Here is a 19,756-nt window from a genome sequence, read left to right as displayed (position 1 = left end):
TGGTAGCATAGTATTAACACTCATTGTATGTGGAAAGAAGGACGCTACTAACTGAATCTATTACTGATGAATGATGATTGTCATTTTCACATAGAAATTGCACTAAATGTGTAATAAATGTCCACAGATTCGTTTATATGTGCATGAAACTGGACGCTGCATTTCTGTAAGATGGGTTGTGTCTGACAGCTGTTTACCACCGCTCGTCAGCGGCTGCTCCACAGAGGTGAGTCCCTTCTCGGAGGCATGCAGTGCCCCAGAGAATGCCGAAGCTTGTGGAAAGTGAAAGGATGACATCACGAGGGCAGTAGTAGAATTCATTACATCACTAGCCTGTGAAGTGGAAAGACTGTTACTGTTTATCAGAGAAATATATTACGAGACGTATTTGCTGCCATCTTATTCAGTTCAAATATAATGTTTTGTGAAGAAGCTATGTTTCTTGTTTCATCAGTTCAAAAGATAGTTTGGACTTGATGCTGAAAAACTTAAGATTTCAGTCCACAAACCCAAAGCAACAAGAAGACTTATGCAGGGTATGCAAGCAAAGAAAAGCAAATCAGATGATCTTACTATGGTTCCTGTACTCTTTCATTTGTCATTTTTAATCTAATTACAATTAGCTGAGGCAGAACGCCGGTAAGGGTTTAATGTTATGTTTACATTGAGGTCATTGGAGTTGGAGCACAAACTCGACAGGTTTCAAGGAAATCAGCTATGCCCTGCCTGGGAACTCTGAACTGTGCAAGTTGGAAGTAGCACTGCGACATGTTCTCAGTCTCACCACTCACCTGCCTTTAATTTATGTTAATCCCTTACATCTCAGCATTTATTCACAGTAACTACTCCTTCCTTCACTCCATTTTTCACCGTCCCCTGTCCAACCTCTGTTACGTACAATGCACTTAGCTTTTCACTCTTATTAACTCATGCATGAAGTTTTATATATATAAAAGATGATGTGACTTAACAAACGAAAGCACTGGCACGTCGACATACACACAAAATTCAAGCTTTCGCAACAAACTGTTGCCTCATCAGGAAAGAGGGAAGGACAGGGAAAGACGAAAGGATGTGGGTTTTAAGGGAGAGGGTAGGGAGTCATTCCAATCCCAGGAGCGGAAAGACTTACCTTAGGGGGGAAGTAAGGACAGGTATACACTCGCACACACGCACATATCCATCCACACATACAGACACAAGCAGACATATTTAAAGACAAAGAGTTTGGGCAGAGATGTCAGTCGAGGCGGAAGCGCAGAGGCAAAGATGTTGTTGAATGACAGGTGAGGTATGAGTGGCGGCAACTTGAAATTAGCGGAGATTGAGGCCTGGTGGATAACTGGAAGAGAGGATATATTGAAGAGCAAGTTCCCATCTCCGGAGTTGGGATAGGTTGGTGTTAGTGGGAAGTATCCAGATAACCCGGACTGTGTAACACTGTGCCAAGATGTGCTGGCCGTGCACCAAGGCATGTTTAGCCACAGGGTGATCCTTATTACCAACAAACACTGGCTGCCTGTGTCCATTCATGCGAATGGACAGTTTGTTGCTGGTCATTCCCATGTAGAATGCGTCACAGTGTAGGCAGGTCAGTTGGTAAATCACGTGGGTGCTTTCACACGTGGCTCTGCCTTTGATCGTGTACACCTTCCGGGTTACAGGACTGGAGTAGGTGGTAGTGGGAGGGTGCATGGGACAGGTTTTACACCGGGGGCGGTTACAGGGGTAGGAGCCAGAGGGTAGGGAAGGTGGTTTGGGGATTTCATAGGGATGAACTAAGAGGTTACGAAGGTTAGGTGGACAGCGGAAAGACACTCTTGGTGGAGTGGGGAGGATTTCATGAAGGATGGATCTCATTTCAGGGCAGGATTTGAGGAAGTTGTATCCCTGCTGGAGAGCCACATTCAGAGTCTGATCCAGTCCCGGAAAGTATCCTGTCACAAGTGGGGCACTTTTGGGGTTCTTCTGTGGGAGGTTCTGGGTTTGAGGAGTTGAGGAAATTGGCTCTGGTTATTTGCTTCTGTACCAGGTTGGGAGGGTAGTTGCGGGATGCAAAAGCCAGGTTGTCGGTGTAATGGCTCAGGGATTCCGGACTGGAGCAGATTCGTTTGCCACGAAGACCCAGGCTGTAGGGAAGGGACCATTTGATGTGGAATGGGTGGCAGCTGTCATAATGGAGGTACTGTTGCTTGTTGGTGGGTTTGATGTGGACGGACGTGTGAAGCTGGCCATTGGACACACGGAGGTCAGTGTCAAGGAAAGTGGCATGGGATTTGGAGTAGGACCAGGTGAATCTGATGGAACCAAAGGAGTTGAGGTTGGAGAGGAAATTCTGGAGTTCTTCTTCACTGTGAGTCCAGATCATGAAGATGTCATCAATAAATCTGTACCAAACTTTGGGTTGGCAGGCCTGGGTAACCAAGGCGGCTTCCTCTAAGCGACCCATGAATAGGTTGGCGTACGAGGGGGCCATCCTGGTACCCATGGCTGTTCCCTTTAATTTTCGAAATTTTCCCGAATTGCTCCACCCTTTAACGTGTTTTGGCGGCAACACAACCACCTAACCTTTGTGCACATCGTTGTCTACCAACCCAAGTTCACCATAGCCCAGCTATAACCAACACTTTTTCGCCTTTTTTCACACCAGATCTCCAGTTGCTTTCTAGTTCACCTTTATCTCTCCCCATATGTTTTTATATTCATTTCAGCCTCATGTTACACTTTCCACCTTCTAATACCATGTCACCCTCACAACATCCCCACGACCCCATTAAGTTTTATTTACATTCCCTCCACAAACATGCCTTCGCCCTAGCCAGATTACACTCCCATATTTTATTTTCCCAGGCCTGTCTGACATTTGGCATTATCCCCAAAGGCCTCACACTTAAAGTTCCCATCTGTGACTGTAACCCTTCTTTCCATCAGTCCCTATACCAGTTCCAAACTGAACAATCCATTGCCCTCACCCCCCTAATCCTCCACCTACACATCAACTCAGCCAATGAACACACCCGTCAACTCCTATCCTTAATAAAAGTCCTCAATCTTTCCTCTCCCACATCCACACCAGCTGTTCAGAGCATCCTCCTACAGGCCAACTGCAAATTAGAACAGCATGCCACCCTCCACCTCAAAAAACTATCCAATCTCCTGGTTTCCCACCTCCGGAAAGGCAACTCACTCACCCTCCACAACCTTTCCAGCAAACCTCAACCTCCTCTCATTGCACACAGACCCAGTCTCTCCCATCTACTCAATCTCCCACTTCCAGCTTCACTCCCCCCAAAACCTCAAAATTCCAATCAACACCCTAATTCAGTAGTTAACCTTTGCTCCAAACCTCTCTCCCAATCCGAAACCTCTGTCCTATCCAAAGGCCTCACCTTCAGCCCCACTCCCAGATTCAACCAAACAGCCCTTGTCAAAGATTTACTGTCCTACACCCGTACTCGCTGCTGGAAATATCACTTTGCCATGAAGAAAAATGATCCTAATCCTACTCCTAATGATCCAACTCCCCAAGACACTATCCAAATTGAACCCTGCCTGGAACAGTCCCGTCCTCCGTCACAGTGGGACCCACCTCCTCTTCCTCGAAATCACCCTCTCCAAACTTTCCGGGAATTTCTGACTTCCAGCCTTGCCTCTCAATCCTTCTTAAAAAACCTTAATCCTACTCCCAACATCACCACTGCTGAAGCCCAGGCTATCTGTGATCTGAAGGCTGATCGATCCATCGTCATTCTTCCGGCGGACAAGGGTTCCACGACCGTGGTACTTGATCATCAGGAGTATGTGGCTGAGGGACTGCGTCAGCTTTCAGACAACACTACATACAAAGTTTGCCAAGGTAATCCCATTCCTGATGTCCAGGCAGAGCTTCAAGGAATCCTCAGAACCTTAGGCCCCCTACAAAAACTTTCACCTGACTCCATCAACCTCCTGACCCCACCAACACCCCGCACCCCTACCTTCTTCCTAAAATTCACAAAGCCAATCATCCCGGCCGTCCCATTGTAGCTGGTTACCAAGCCCCCACAGAACGCATCTCGGCCTATGTAGATCAACACCTTCAACCCATTACATGCAGTCTCCCATCCTTCATCAAAGACACCAACCACTTTCTCGAACACCTGGAATCCTTACCCAGTCTGTTACCCCCGGAAACCATCCTTGTAACCATTGATGCCACTTCCTTATACACAAATATTCCGCACGTCCAGGGCCTCGCTGCGATGGAGCACTTCCTTTCACGCCGATCACCTGCCACCCTACCTAAAACCTCTTTCCTCATTACCTTAGCCAGCTTCATCCTGACCCACAACTTCTTCACTTTTGAAGGCCAGACATACCAACAATTAAAGGGAACAACCATGGGTACCAGGATGGCCCCCTCGTACGCCAGCCGGCCGAAGTGGCCATGCGGTTAAAGGCGCTGCAGTCTGGAACCGCAAGACCGCAGGTTTGAATCCTGCCTCGGGCATGGATGTTTGTGATGTCCTTAGGTTAGTTAGGTTTAACTAGTTCTAAGTTCTAGGGGACTAATGACCTCAGCAGTTGAGTCCCATAGTGCTCAGAGCCATTTGAACCATTTTGAACCTCGTACGCCAACCTATTCATGGGTCGCTTAGAGGAAGCCTTCTTGGTTACTCAGGCCTGCCAACCCAAAGTTTGGTACAGATTTATTGATGACATCTTGATCTCACAGTGAAGAACAACTCCATGCCTTGGTGCATGGCCAGCACATCTTGGCACAGTGTTACACCGTCCGGGTTATCTGGATACTTCCCACCAACACCAACCTGTCAGATCTCCAGAGATGGGAACTTGCCCTTCAGTATATCCTCTCTTCTCGTTATCCGCCAGGCCTCAACCTCTGCTAATTTCAAGTTGCCGCTGCTCATACCTCACCTGTCATTCAACAACATCTTTGCCTCTGTACTTCTGCCTCGATTGACATCTCTGCCGAAACTCTTTGCCTTTACAAATGTCTGCTTGTGTCTGTGTATGTGCGGTTGGATATGTGTGTGTATACCTGTCCTTTTTTCCCCCTAAGGTAAGTCTTTCCGCTCCCGGGATTGGAATGACTCCTTACCCTCTCCCTTAAAACCCATATCCTTTCGTCCTTCCCTCTTTCCTGAGGCAACAGTTTGTTGCGAAAGCTTGAATTTTGTGTGTATGTTTGTGTGTCTATCGACGTGCCAGTGCTTTCGTTTGTTAAGTCACATCATCTTTATATGTATAAAACATCATGCATGAGTTAATAAGAGTGAAAAGCTAAGTGCATTGTACGTAACAGAGGTTGGACAGGGGACGGTGAAAAATGGAGTGAAGGAAGGAGTAGTTACTGTGAATAAATGCTGAGATGTAAGGGATTAACATAAATTAAAGGCAGGTGAGTGGTGAGACTGAGAACATGTCGCAGTGCTACTTCCAACTTGCACAGTTCAGAGTTCCCAGGCAGGGCATAGCTGATTTCCTTGAAACCTGTCGAGTTTGTGCTCCAACTCCAATGACCTCAATGTAAACATAACATTAAACCCTTACCGGCGTTCTGCCTCAGCTAATTGTAATTAGATTAAAAATGACAAATGAAAGAGTACAGGAACCATAGTAAGATCATCTGATTTGCTTTTCTTTGCTTGCATACCCTGCATAAGTCTTCTTGTTGCTTTGGGTTTGTGGACTGAAATCTTAAGTTTTTCAGCATCAAGTCCAAACTACACTCCTGGAAATGGAAAAAAGAACACATTGACACCGGTGTGTCAGACCCACCATACTTGCTCCGGACACTGCGAGAGGGCTGTACAAGCAATGATCACACGCACGGCACAGCGGACACACCAGGAACCGCGGTGTTGGCCGTCGAATGGCGCTAGCTGCGTAGCATTTGTGCACTGCCGCCGTCAGTGTCAGCCAGTTTGCCGTGGCATACGGAGCTCCATCGCAGTCTTTAACACTGGTAGCATGCCGCGACAGCGTGGACGTGAACCGTATGTGCAGTTGACGGACTTTGAGCGAGGGCGTATAGTGGGCATGCGGGAGGCCGAATGGACGTACCGCCGAATTGCTCAACACGTGGGGCGTGAGGTCTCCACAGTACATCGATGTTGTCGCCAGTGGTCGGCGGAAGGTGCACGTGCCCGTCGACCTGGGACCGGACCGCAGCGACGCACGGATGCACGCCAAGACCGTAGGATCCTACGCAGTGCCGTAGGGGACCGCACCGCCACTTCCCAGCAAATTAGGGACACTGTTGCTCCTGGGGTATCGGCGAGGACCATTCGCAACCGTCTCCATGAAGCTGGGCTACGGTCCCGCACACCGTTAGGCCGTCTTCCGCTCACGCCCCAACATCATGCAGCCCGCCTCCAGTGGTGTCGCGACAGGCGTGAATGGAGGGACGAATGGAGACGTGTCGTCTTCAGCGATGAGAGTCGCTTCTGCCTTGGTGCCAATGATGGTCGTATGCGTGTTTGGCGCCGTGCAGGTGAGCGCCACAATCAGGACTGCATACGACCGAGGCACACAGGGCCAACACCCGGCATCATGGTGTGGGGAGCGATCTCCTACACTGGCCGTACACCACTGGTGATCGTCGAGGGGACACTGAATAGTGCACGGTACATCCAAACCGTCATCGAACCCATCGTTCTACCATTCCTAGACCGGCAAGGGAACTTGCTGTTCCAACAGGACAATGCACGTCCGCATGTATCCCGTGCCACCCAACGTGCTCTAGAAGGTGTAAGTCAACTACCCTGGCCAGCAAGATCTCCGGATCTGTCCCCCATTGAGCATGTTTGGGACTGGATGAAGCGTCGTCTCACGCGGTCTGCACGTCCAGCACGAACGCTGGTCCAACTGAGGCGCCAGGTGGAAATGGCATGGCAAGCCGTTCCACAGGACTACATCCAGCATCTCTACGATCGTCTCCATGGGAGAATAGCAGCCTGCATTGCTGCGAAAGGTGGATATACACTGTGCTAGTGCCGACATTGTGCATGCTCTGTTGCCTGTGTCTATGTGCCTGTGGTTCTTTCAGTGTGATCATGTGATGTATCTGACCCCAGGAATGTGTCAATAAAGTTTACCCTTCCTGGGACAATGAATTCACGGTGTTCTTATTTCAATTTCCAGGAGTGTATCTTTTGAACTGATGAAACAAGAAACATAGCTTCTTCACAAAACATTATATTTGAACTGAATAAGATGGCAGCAAATACGTCTCGTAATATATTTCTCTGATAAACAGTAACAGTCTTTCCACTTCACAGGCTAGTGATGTAATGAATTCTACTACTGCCCTCGTGATGTCATCCTTTCACTTTCCACAAGCTTCGGCATTCTCTGGGGCACTGCATGCCTCCGAGAAGGGACTCACCTCTGTGGAGCAGCCGCTGACGAGCGGTGGTAAACAGCTGTCAGACACAACCCGTCTTACAGAAATGCAGCGTCCAGTTTCATGCACATATAAACGAATCTGTGGACATTTATTACACATTTAGTGCAATTTCTATGTGAAAATGACAATCATCATTCATCAGTAATAGATTCAGTTAGTAGCGTCCTTCTTTCCACATACAATGAGTGTTAATACTATGCTACCACTTGTCTTGCAGCTTATTGTTATTTTATTTCGTTGTGTGTTCTCTTGGTCGTAACAGCATTAGATTTGCTGGAATACAGAATGTGTCAGTGTGACTACAGTATTTACAATTGTGAATTGTTTTTATAAAATATGCGATAATGTGTTCAGAAGGGTACAATTTGGTAGATTCGTGATAGTCCTCGTATCAGCTAATCGGCCATTACAGTATGTCAAAATAAATAAAGTACGTATTTGTAATAAGACATCAAAATTAATATTTATGCATTCACTGCAACACCTTTGTACCATAAAGTGGGCTTACTTTGTGCCACTTTTGGATAGTTTTTCCAACAAAATCTTGTAATGTATAGTAACTTTGTCCTACCAAATCAACCTCATGCCTATAACAAGAGACCACCGTATCATGTCAACTGTGCGAATGAATGCTCCATATGGACCTGCACGTGCATCCCTACCAAGTGTCTGTTGTTCATGTATTAAAACCGGCAGTTGCTCCTCAGCGCCTCCAGTTTTGAGAGTGCTGAGATAACAATGACTGGCTTGGACGTGGATCTGATCTTTATGTCTGATGATGCCTTGTTTCGCCTGAGTGGCTATGTCTATTCACAGAATCACAGGAGGTTCTGGTCAGCGGAAAATTTGCACGACTTCCACGAAACACCACGGTCAGAATGTTGGGGGTTTGGAGTGTGGCGTCTGCACACTGCTTTGTTGGTCCCATCTTCTTTCATTAGATGCTTACATTGGCAACATTTTGAAACCATGTGGGCAGCAATAAAGGAGAAGGAAAAGACCTACAGCTACTTCCAACAGGTTGGAGCAAGTCCCTGTACAGCCAGCTGAATCTGGCAGCATATTTACTCAATCTTCACACCTGACAAGAGTTGTTAACAGAGGTCAGTCTGGTCACAGCCCTAGCTGGCCTCCCAAGTCACCTGATCTGTCAGCATACAATTTCTTTGTGTGGAGAGCTCTCAGGTCTGGGTGTATTGCAACAACCCTCATAGTCTTCAAGAACTGCAGCAAAACATTTCGGGTGAGATAGCAGCAGTCCAGCTTCGATCCGCCGTCAGCAACTGGCTGACCCAGGCTCAAAAGTGCCATGAGATGAATGGTGGTCACTTTCAACATCTGCTATAGTCATGAGAGTACTGGATTTCCTTTCCTCTGCTGTGATTATTTGTACACAAGAACTTATTTCTCCAGTCCACTTTTATTTGCCCCTCCCTGTATAACCATTATCTTACGACAGAATAACACATTGAGGCTATGTTAACCACTTTCAAAATTATTATATTACCTTATAGGGCCACAGTAAACCAACATTCATGTGATTTTTGGTATTAAAAGGACGAAAATAATTAAGATTAAGGGTAGAGTAAAGTTTTTATTTGTTGCTGTTGTGGTCTTTAGTCCAGAGACTGGTTTGATGCAGCTCCCCATCCTGTGCAAACTTCTTGGTCTCGCTCTACGACTTTTACTCTCCACACTGCCCTCGATGCCTCAGAACATGTCCTACCAACCGATTCCTTCTTCCAGTCAACTTGCGCCACAAATTCTTCTTCTCCCCTATTCTGTTCAGTACCCCCTCATTAGTTATGTGATCTACCCATATAATCCTCAGCATTCTTCTGTAGCACCTCATTTCAAAAGCTTCTATTCTCTTCTTGTCTAAACTGTTTATCGTCCATGTTTCACTTTCATACATGGCTACACTCCATACAAATACTTTCTGACACTTAAATCTATTCTCAATGTTAACAAATTTCTCTTCCTCAGAAACGCTTTTCTTACCGTTTTATATCCTCTCTACTTCGACCATCATCAGTTATTTTGCTCCCCAAATAGCAAAACTTATCTACTACTTTCAGTGTCTCATTTCCTACTCTAATTCCCTCTGCATCACCTGACTTAATTCGACTACATTCCATTATCCTTGCTTTGCTTTTGTTGATGTTCATCTTATATCCTCCTTTCAAGACACTGTCCATTCCGTTCAACTGCTCTTCCAAGTCCTTTGCTGTCTCTGAGGTTTTTCTGTCAAAGTTTTTATTTCTTCTCCATGGATTTTAATTCCTACCCAAAATTTTTCTTATGTTTCCTTCACTGCTTGCTCAATATATACATGGAATAACATCAGGAATAGGCTACAACCCTGTCTCACTCCCTTCCCAACCACTGTTTCCTTTAATGCCCCTTAACTCCTTTAACTGATTTCTGTATAAATTGTAAATAGCCTTTCCCTCCCTGTATGTGACACCTCCCCCTTCAGAATTTTGAAAGATGGTTTGTTGGTTGGTGGAAAAGAGGGGGGGGGAAGGGACCAAAGTATGAGGTCATCAGTCCCTTGTACTGAAGGAAACAATGCCACAAAGGTGAGAATAAGACTTACAACACAAAACGGAACGAAACAAAATGTCGTGAATAAATCACGAATAGGCGTATGTTAAGCTGTCTGTGACGTTACGGTCCTGTAACATAGCAGTAGGAGCCGCTGTTATAGGGATTAAGGTGCTTTGACAGATGGAAAGAAGAGCTGGCGCGGCGCAGCACGTGATAATAGGAAACTTCCACTCACAGTGGCTACGTGACAGACTCGGGGATCGGAAGGCAGACAGAGCAATGGTAGTTTCCCCGGGCATCATAGTACCGTCACAGGAGACTATATACACGACAGCTTAACAGCCTGTCAGGGATTCCGATAGTATTCTGCCTCCGACGTCATCGCTGCGCTACTCCGCCTCAGGGGGCGGGACTTAGACTCTCGCGGCATTCAGTTGCACAGAGTAGTAGTTACATGTTAGTAACACCTCCCACAGTTCAGTTCAGATGTCAGTGCCTCGTAAGCTCGAGTAATGTTTACTCCAACACTCTTCTTCAAAAGCTTATTTACAATCACACCGAGTTCCCTGGTTTAAAGTTATTCTGCTTCAGAACTACGAGTTGGACGAGCCCACTCCCACTCAGCCAGATTAGTGTCTAGCTCCCTCTTCCTGATCCGCTCGCAGGAAACAAATCAGACATGACATAAAAATTTGGTGCCAGGTGTGGGGTTTGGGTATCATTTGCAACGTTTGGACAAGATTTGGCGTAGGTTTGCCAACCATTAAGTTACGGCCCATAAAATTGAGGAATACATCTACATCTACATTGATACTCCGCAAGCCACCCAACGGTGTGTGGCGGAGGGCGCTTTACGTGCCACTGTCATTACCTCCCTTTCCTGTTCCAGTCGCGTATGGTTCGCGGGAAGAACGACTGCCGGAAAGCGTCCGTGCGCACTCGAATCTAATTTTACATTCGTGATCTCCTCGGGAGGTGTAAGTAGGAGGAAGCAATATATTCGATACCTCATCCAGAAACGCACCCTCTCGAAACCTGGACAGCAAGCTACACCGCGATGCAGAGCGCCTCTCTTGCAGAGTCTGCCACTTGAGTTTATTAAACATCTCCGTAACGCTATCACGGTTACCAAATAACCCAGTGACGAAACGCGCCGCTCTTCTTTGGATCTTCTCTATCTCCTCCGTCAACCCGACCTGGTGTGAAGTTTGTTATTTCAGATAAAGCTCAGCCCGAAGTTGAGACTGACTGATGGCTTCGAAAGAGAAATTAGTCATGGCAGATATTCAGAGGCAAGTCACACAGAAGAAGACGGGACGGGCTAAGGAGGCCCGCCAATCGAGCGAATTCGACCAGGCCCCTGCATCGCAGGTCGACTACGGGCGTGAGGGCACGCCATTCCATCCTCTCCACCCACGGAAGAAGACGACATCGGAGACCGTAGTAGTGCACCAGCAGCAGCTACATCGCCAAGAAGACAGACTTGTGGGTCCGCTGCAGTAATCAACAAAATGTTTCTGATAGTCAGGCACCTCCAAAGCAATAAATGAACATCAGTGAGTCTACTAAATTGCTATCGCATCCTTTTGATGGAAATATGGCAGAATTAAATGAATTTTTGGACAACTGTGGCAGTGCTTTCGACTTGGTAGCACCAGCGCAGCACGTATAGTTGGGGCTGCTAGAAGCAAATTGCTAGTGCGAGATGTAACTGCCACTTGGCCTTCAGTCAGAGTTATCTTAGTAGGAAGTTACGCTAGACTATTACGCTTGCAAAATGTTCACGAGCAGACAGGAACTGTAGGAAAACGTAGCCCAATGAGGTTCGCGAATATATGCACCTCAGCACCAGTTCCGTGAGGCAATAAAAGGGCTGATGACAGAATCAGAGTTAGCGGGCAGCCTTGCGTTAGTGTTTAAATTAGGTCATACAAGGCTTATATGACACCAATATTGAGACAATAGTAAGGGCTAGAGGAGAGTCAATAACGCTCTCCGAAGAAGTAGATATTGCATCAACAGAAGAAAGCGCAATCGCATCTGAACGAGAGAAACCAATGGAAAGGAGAGCTCAGAAAATAGAATCTCATAAAATTCAAAAGTGTTTTAATTGTGCAAAACTGGGGCACATAGCAAAGAAGTGTTCTGATGATAAGAGGGTGCGCAGTGTAGGCACAGAACTAGTGCAGATGAAACTGCGAAAAGAAGAAAAGGGCGACAAAGAACGTTTTGCAGAAAGAAGGTAAGGTCTATGGGGAACATTACGGCACAATGGCAAATATTGTGTGTTTTAAGTGTAATCAAAAAGGTCATTTCGCTTAATACTGTAAGAATTTACTCTTAATGCGAAAGAAATATGGGGTAAAGGGAAACTAAGAGGAGGCGCATTGCGACTTATCGGGAAAGATATTTAAGGTAGACTGCACTAACAGAAATGAGTATATCACGGTAAGATGTGAAAAGGGCATATGGAATCCAATGAGGCTTTTGATAGATAGTGGGCAGGGTGTATACGGCCCGGGACATCCGGGAAAAACCCGGGAATTTTTTTTAGAATTCCCGGATTTTTCATTGTTTTAGATTTCAGTTAAAGTTCTGTAGGTTTGACGTGTAAGATCTAATACGCTGACAAAGAACTTTAGTCCACTACTGCTGAATAATACTGCAGCAATGAAACATAAATCAGAGAATAACACCAAAATAGTTGTATAGAAATGGGTAATTTACACAATGCACAGATCAGTTTGCCGACACCGAAAAGTGTCAAAGGCTTTAGGTCGAAGATTATGCAGTACGTCCGTAACAAATAATGTGCATTCGATGTGCGTCACGTCACAATTGTTTACATTTCTAACAGATCACCTGAAAATATTACAAATAGTGGATTGAGATGCGTTGCTTACAAAGTAAATTTCCACGCAAGATGATTTATGTTACGTGCGAGAATGTGCAGTGAATTTCTTAAATCACAGAGCGTTATAACTCTCATTCAAAACGTAACACTTTGAGGATCAGCCATTTGAAAAATGTCGGGCCCAGAAGATAAGTCATTTATGCCACTATTTAAAATTTTACTGGCACATTTGTATTTGATATGACTTTACGTGTAACACACACTAAAAAAAGACCGAGCTTCAGGTTAGTTTTCATATTTAATGTTGTTCTTCCATAGATAAAAAATTATGCAATCGATCACAAAAAGTGTAACTGACCTTCAAAAAAATATGCATAATGTGTTACTGAGCAATGTCACAAGTCTCTTCATGCCAGAACAGCTCGACTTTTCTACGCAACTGCTAATCATTTTGGCACGATTTTAATTGCCAAATTAGAGCCTGTTAGTAGGCCTACGGACTTCCTATCATTGTAGAACTAATAACAGTGGATGCCAATAGACGATGCAATTCTCGCTCGTACATACACATCTACTTACGAGTTAACCGGTGTAGAAACGCACTTTGCTGATTTGAGCGAGCTCGGCCTACCTTCGTAACGTACGCGCCGCGGCCTGTCTTTCTCTTAGGCCTCGTGCTCTGAATAACTGCCGTCATTCGCTAACGAGATCACGTGACATGAGCTATGACTGGTTGACAAAAGTGCATCGCTCAACGCAATCTCTATTTTAGAGTTTCGGAAGCTACCGTGCTGTAATTTGTGTATATGCTTTCGCAATACGAAAATAAACTTTGTGCATTTGTCTCGCATCAAACAACTTTCCAAACACATTGTTTTTCCTGGATTTCGTTTCCTAAAGGGCTGGGACGTCCTTACGAGTCAAAGGACTGATAGGTTTTACAGCTCCGAGGGAAAGCATACTGTTACTTAACACGGATGTATTTTCACCCGCTTTATACGTAATTTCATCCGGGAGAAACTGTGTTTTTAAGCGGAAAATCCGGGAATTTTTTTTTCTTGTCCACGTAGACACCCTGGTGGGGCACAAATAAGTCTATTGAAAAAGAACAGTGTGATCCTACTCAGAGTATTGGAATTAAAGGTACTAGTAATGATGCTGTTAAAACAGAAGGCGCCTTAGAAATTGAGTTACAGGTTGAAAAAGACGGAATTGTAAGACACAAATTCCATGTAATAGGGGCAGAATTGGATCTGCCATTAGACGGACTTTTAGGCCGAGATTTTCTTGCAGAGCGTAAGGCAGTTATAGATTATGGTACAAGAGACATGATTTGTGGAAAACGATTTTAGTTGCGAACGGCACAAGAGTCGTATCGAGTACTTGTCGTTAAGAGAGCATTGGGAAGCGCTACTGGGAACGTGAAGAGTACTGAGGGTGCTAGCGATATGGAGACACCATGAAATGTTTAACCGTTTATGGTCGGAAACGTGGAACGACGTCAAGATGTGTCGAAGGAAGGAGTGAGTACTTCGACGGCGGTAGGAGCCACGTTGGAAAGTAGTCTATGGCGGTAAGAGCCGCACGTAAGAAAAATGTTAGTAAGAGGCTGATGAGTCCCTCAAAGGAATGGTTTAATCGTTGCTGCCTAGAAGGAGATGATTTTGGAAAGGCAAGAAATGAAAATTGTAATGATTCAGTTTCGATAAAATTCGAGTTAGTAAAGGTAGAACCTGACAAAAGGTCTAAACGCAGTTCAGCAAAGGTGTTGCAGAACACAGATTTGAGAGTCGATCTGGCTGCAGAATTAGAAAACTGTTATGATAGTAAACCTACCGTGAGACGTGAAGGAAGTACAGTGAAACAAAAGTGTACGTTAATTGTAGGCCCTAGAGAAGAAAAGATTGTAAAAGTACGAGCAAGTTTATGGGATGTAGCGGAAGTGATCATTCCAAGACAAGAATTACAGTCAGGTATAATTGTACCCAATGCATTAGTTGCTGTAGGGGAAAGTAAGTGTATAATAAGTGTCTTAAATACTAATGAAAAGAAAGTTGAATTAGAGGATCCTGTACTGTTAACCGAGGAGCTACCTCTGGTCGAAGAAGCGACGGTAAGACAGGTACAAAAAGTAAATTCAGATAAGAAATCCAGAGCCAGTAAATTAAAATAAGTGCTCCGTGTAAATCACGTAAATAGTGAAGAGAAGAAAGCTACAATAGAAATATGTCTAGCTTACAATGATGTGTTCCAATTGTGGGAGATAAGTTAACCTATACAGAGGCTGTTAATCATGAAATTCCGCTAATTCCAGAAGCCAAGAGAAAGGTAGTTAACATGAGGCCTTATCGAATACTACAGGCAGAGAAGTATTACAGGCCGAAATTGATAAGATGTTACAAGATGACATTGTAGTACCCAGTAATAGTGCCTGGTGTTCACCTTTAATATTAGTGCCCAAACAGATGGACGCCAGTGGAAAGCAAAAATATTGTGTAGTGGCGGACTAAAGACGATTAAATGAAGTGACAGTTAATAATGTATATCCTTTACGAAGGACAGATGATATTTTAGATGGATTGGGTACGGCAAAGTATTTTCCCACTCTGGATCCAGCCAAGGGCTATTATCAAATGTTATTAGATGAACGAGATCAAGAAAAGACAGCTTTTAGCACTCCCTCCGGACATTATGAGTATAAAAGGATGTCTATGGTATTGAAAACAGCTCCAAATGCTTTTAAGAAGTTAATGAATATGGTCTTAATGGGACTTCAAGGTGAGAAAGTATTCATTTATTTGGACAATGTGATAATTTTTCAGTTCTTAATTAGAAGAACATAATCGCAGACTAGAAGAGGCGTTTCTGAGACACTCAGATGGTATAATTTAAAATTGCTTATAGACGAACGCGAATTCCTGCGAAAAGAAGCTGTGCAACAGTATCCACAGCCAGCGAACACAACTCAGTTGAAAGCGTCCCTTGGGTTAGGTGGCTATTATCAGCGATTTTTGGACAATTATAGTAATTGGTGGTCTCGTAGTAGTGTTCTCGCTTTCGAGCACGGGGTCCCGGGTTCGATTCCGGGCGCGGTCAGGGATTGTCACCTGCCTCCAGATGACTGGGTGTTGTGTCATCTTCATCATTCATCCCCATTACGGTCGGAGAAAGGCAATGGCAAACCACCCCCACTAGGACCTTGCCTAGTACAGCGGTGCGGGTCTCCCGCATCATTCCACTACGCTCAATAAAGGATTATGGGACTTCATTTATTTATTATAGTAAGATAGCAAAGCTATTGTTGAAAAAGGGAACTATCTATAAGTGGGGGAAATGGGCAAGAAGAGGCGTTTCAACAGCTAAAAGAAAAACTGTTGAATGCCCCTATTTCACAGTACCCTGATTTTAGTAAGGACTTTGTCACAACAGACGTGAGTCAGACCTCGCTTGGAGCAGTCTTATCACAAGGAATGTTAGGAAGAGATTTACCTATTGCATATGTATCGAGAACTTTGAATAAAGCTGAGAAAAATTATAGTACAATCAAATGGGAAATGTAGCCGTATGTTGGGCAGTCAAACATTTTCGACCATATTTGTTTGGATGTAAGTTCACTGTCTATACGGATCATAAACCACTATTGTGGGTAAGTTGTGTATCAGACCCTTCATCGCGATTGTTAAAATTTAGGCTCAAACTCGAAGAATATGACTATTACATTGTATACAAAAGCGGCAAAGAAATCTGGTAGCAGGTGCGCTATCACGAATACGAAACATTGAGACAAGTCAGAATGTAGAAACAAATGTAAATGAACAGGAAGTAAATGATAGTGTCGAGTCAGGAGAAGCCATAGATGAAAGTAAAGCCCAAGAGCAATTAAAAAGCCTAACCCCAGGAGAGAAATTGAAAATTCGTAAGCATTATCATGACTCACCAATTAGGGGACATCAAGGAATTGGTAGGACGTATGAAAGAATTAAACGATATTGTACATGGGATGGTGTGAAAACTGCCAAAGAAATAAGCTAACACAAAGTAAAACTAAGATGCATATGGAAATAGCATGGATCCCGGAACACGTATTTAAGCATTATGATGTTGACACAGTTACCTCCCCTCTCCCCCCTCCCCCCACGCACACACACACTAACGGATCAAGGCCGTAAGTACACACTTACGTTCCAAGATGCATTAACAAAATTTCTAGTAGCGGAGCCCATTGAGCAACAAGATGCAGAAACGGTTGCTAGAGAAAATTATTTTAAGAGACGGCATACCATCGATATTATTAAGTGACATGGGAAGCAAATTTTATGAGTGAAACTATGCGAAGAGAGTATAGATTATTACATACAGAAAATATCCACACTACTACTTGCCATCCGCAAGCTAATGGAGCATTAGAGAGAACACATAGGACTTTGACTGAGACACTATATAAATAAAAATCAAATGAATTGGGACACCTGGGTTCCATATGCAGTGTTTGTATTTAACACTTTTCTGCATAGTGCCACAGGTTATTCCCCACATGAGCTGTTCTTTGCAAGAAGATGCAACGTCCGAGGTGTATTACAGAAAAGGCTCAAAGATGTAATTTACAATGATTATGTTCTTACATTGAAAGAAAGGTTACGAAATATGCATCAGAGCACACGAGAATTAACGGCACAAACAAAGGGTAGGATACTATGACAAAACACAAAATCCACGGAAGTTTGAGATAGGAGACGAGGTGCTTGTATTGGATGAAAGCGTATGAAGGAGTCGCTCGAAGAAGTTAGTCAATGGCAAGGCCCATATCTTGTAACTGAAGTAAAAGGTCCTTCAGTTAAGAAGGAACAAGTACCTAAAATTTCATGCAAATGGAGTAAAAGAGTTCTTTTAAATTGCAGGAAAATGGCAACGTTCATGAAGATAGGATTGGTAATCCTAATTACGGGATCTGCATCAGTAAGGACAGAACTCGATCTACAGGTTACCGAATTCCAGTTGTCCCCAGGTTTATACCATGACAACGAAAGTACGGTCAGTTTATATAGCATTACCCGGAGAATCATAAGCTACTTTAATCTAGCAGAGTTAAAACAAAAATTTGAGTCCACTGAAAACTTAGCAGCAAGGGAAGTAGAGTTTTGCCAGCAAAAAACTCTTACAATTGAATATGTGCAAAACAGGCGCTACAATAGCATGTACATAAAATAACAAGGTCTAATACGGCAATTAGTACGTCACGTGCACAGGATTAGAAAACGTGGAATTTTAAACTTTGTTGGTGAAATAAGCAAAGTACTTTTTGGAACACTAGATGAAGATGACGCATCTTATTTTAAAAGAAAGATCAACCTGCTTGAAGGAGAACAGAAGGAATTACTTAGGTTGTCAAAAGAACAGGTAACTGTTGTTAAGGCAATGTTACATAGTTTCAACCATACTGTAAACTCAGTAGTGCGAAATGAAAAGATAATTATGCAAGGGATATTGAATTGTCATACTGCAACAGATTGACAATTAAGAAAAACTGCTATTTCACTGACACTAAATGAGCAACTTATATGGTTGGTATCAATATTAAATGAACTAGAGCGAGATTTTGATTTATCGATAACAGCTATTGTCAATGCTCAGAAGGGACTATTAGAATCACATTTAATAAACCCTATACCAGTTGTAAAATATCTTCAACTTAAGATAAGCAATTCCCAGTCGTTCTAACTGAAGACACGGGGTACCAGTTAAGGAAGTTGATTGATTTAGATGTATTTGTTGCTGGTAATATATTAAAGTGCGTACTAAACATCCCATTAGTCGACAACAGTGTGTTTCATATATATATACAAACTCTGGCCATTACCAGACGTTTGTGAAGGTAGAATGCTTCAACTGATAAGTAAAATTCCTGCTGATTGTATTCGAAAGTATGTGATATTGAACGAAAGTGTATGGACACAAATTAGAGCAAATGAATGCCTTTTTGTAGAACCTAAGGATGAGGTATTCACAGTATTATGTAACGATCAAACGCCGTCAGACATAATTATACGAGGAACCGGTAAACTGAAATTTTTTAAGCAAGTGTAAAGGCTATAAGGCTCAGATATTAATCCAATCTGAGCTTTGAAGAGCCCAAAATGCTGTCTACTCTCAGCTGCTTGGTGCATATCAAGGAAAGCCAACAGCCATAAGCTGTGAGATTCTATACGTATCCGTAACACATATAAAAGACAGAAAACGCAGAAAAGTTACACACACACACAGATTATATATATATATATATATATATATATATATATATATATATATATATATAGAGTTACACACACAGATATATATATATATATAGGGTGTTACAAAAAGGTACAGCCAAACTTTCAGGAAACATTCTTCAAACACAAATAAAGAAAAATGTTATGTGGACATGTGTCCGGAAATGCTTAATTTCCATGTTAGAGCTCATTTTAGTTCTTCCACCTACGCTCAGTGGAGCACGTTATCATGATTTCATACGGGATACTCTACCTGTGCTGCTAGAACATGTGCCTTTACAAGTACGACACAACATGTGGTTCATGCACGATGGAGCTCCTGCACATTTCAGTCGAAGTGTTCGTACGCTTCTCAACAACAGATTCGGTGACCGATGGATTGGTAGAGGCGGACCAATTCCACGCTCTCCTGATTTCAACCCCCTTGACTTTCATTTATGGGGGCATTTGAAAGCTCTTGTCTACGGAACCCCGGTACCAAATGTAGAGACTCTTCGTGGTTGTATTGTGGACGGCTGTGATACAATACGCCATTCTCCAGGGCTGCATCAGGGATTCCATGCGACGGAGGGTGGATGCATGTATCCTCGCTAACGGAGGACATTTTGAACATTTACTGTAACAAAGTGTTTGAAGTCAGTAACAAAGTGTTTGAAGTCACGCTGGTACGTT

At 43.8% G+C, this 19,756-nt stretch overlaps 1 pseudogene; it reads left to right on the top strand.

The window, feature by feature from the left end:
• Positions 1-11,507: 11,507 nt before the first annotated feature.
• On the top strand, positions 11,508-18,939 carry LOC124718780 (annotated as a pseudogene).
• The last annotated feature ends 817 nt before the right edge of the window (positions 18,940-19,756 follow it).

Source organism: Schistocerca piceifrons, chromosome 10 (genome assembly GCF_021461385.2).
Source record: "Schistocerca piceifrons isolate TAMUIC-IGC-003096 chromosome 10, iqSchPice1.1, whole genome shotgun sequence".
NCBI classification, from domain to species: Eukaryota; Metazoa; Arthropoda; class Insecta; order Orthoptera; family Acrididae; genus Schistocerca; species Schistocerca piceifrons.
The sequence above is the reverse complement of the archived record's forward strand: the minus strand, read 5'-3'. Positions and strand labels throughout refer to the sequence as shown.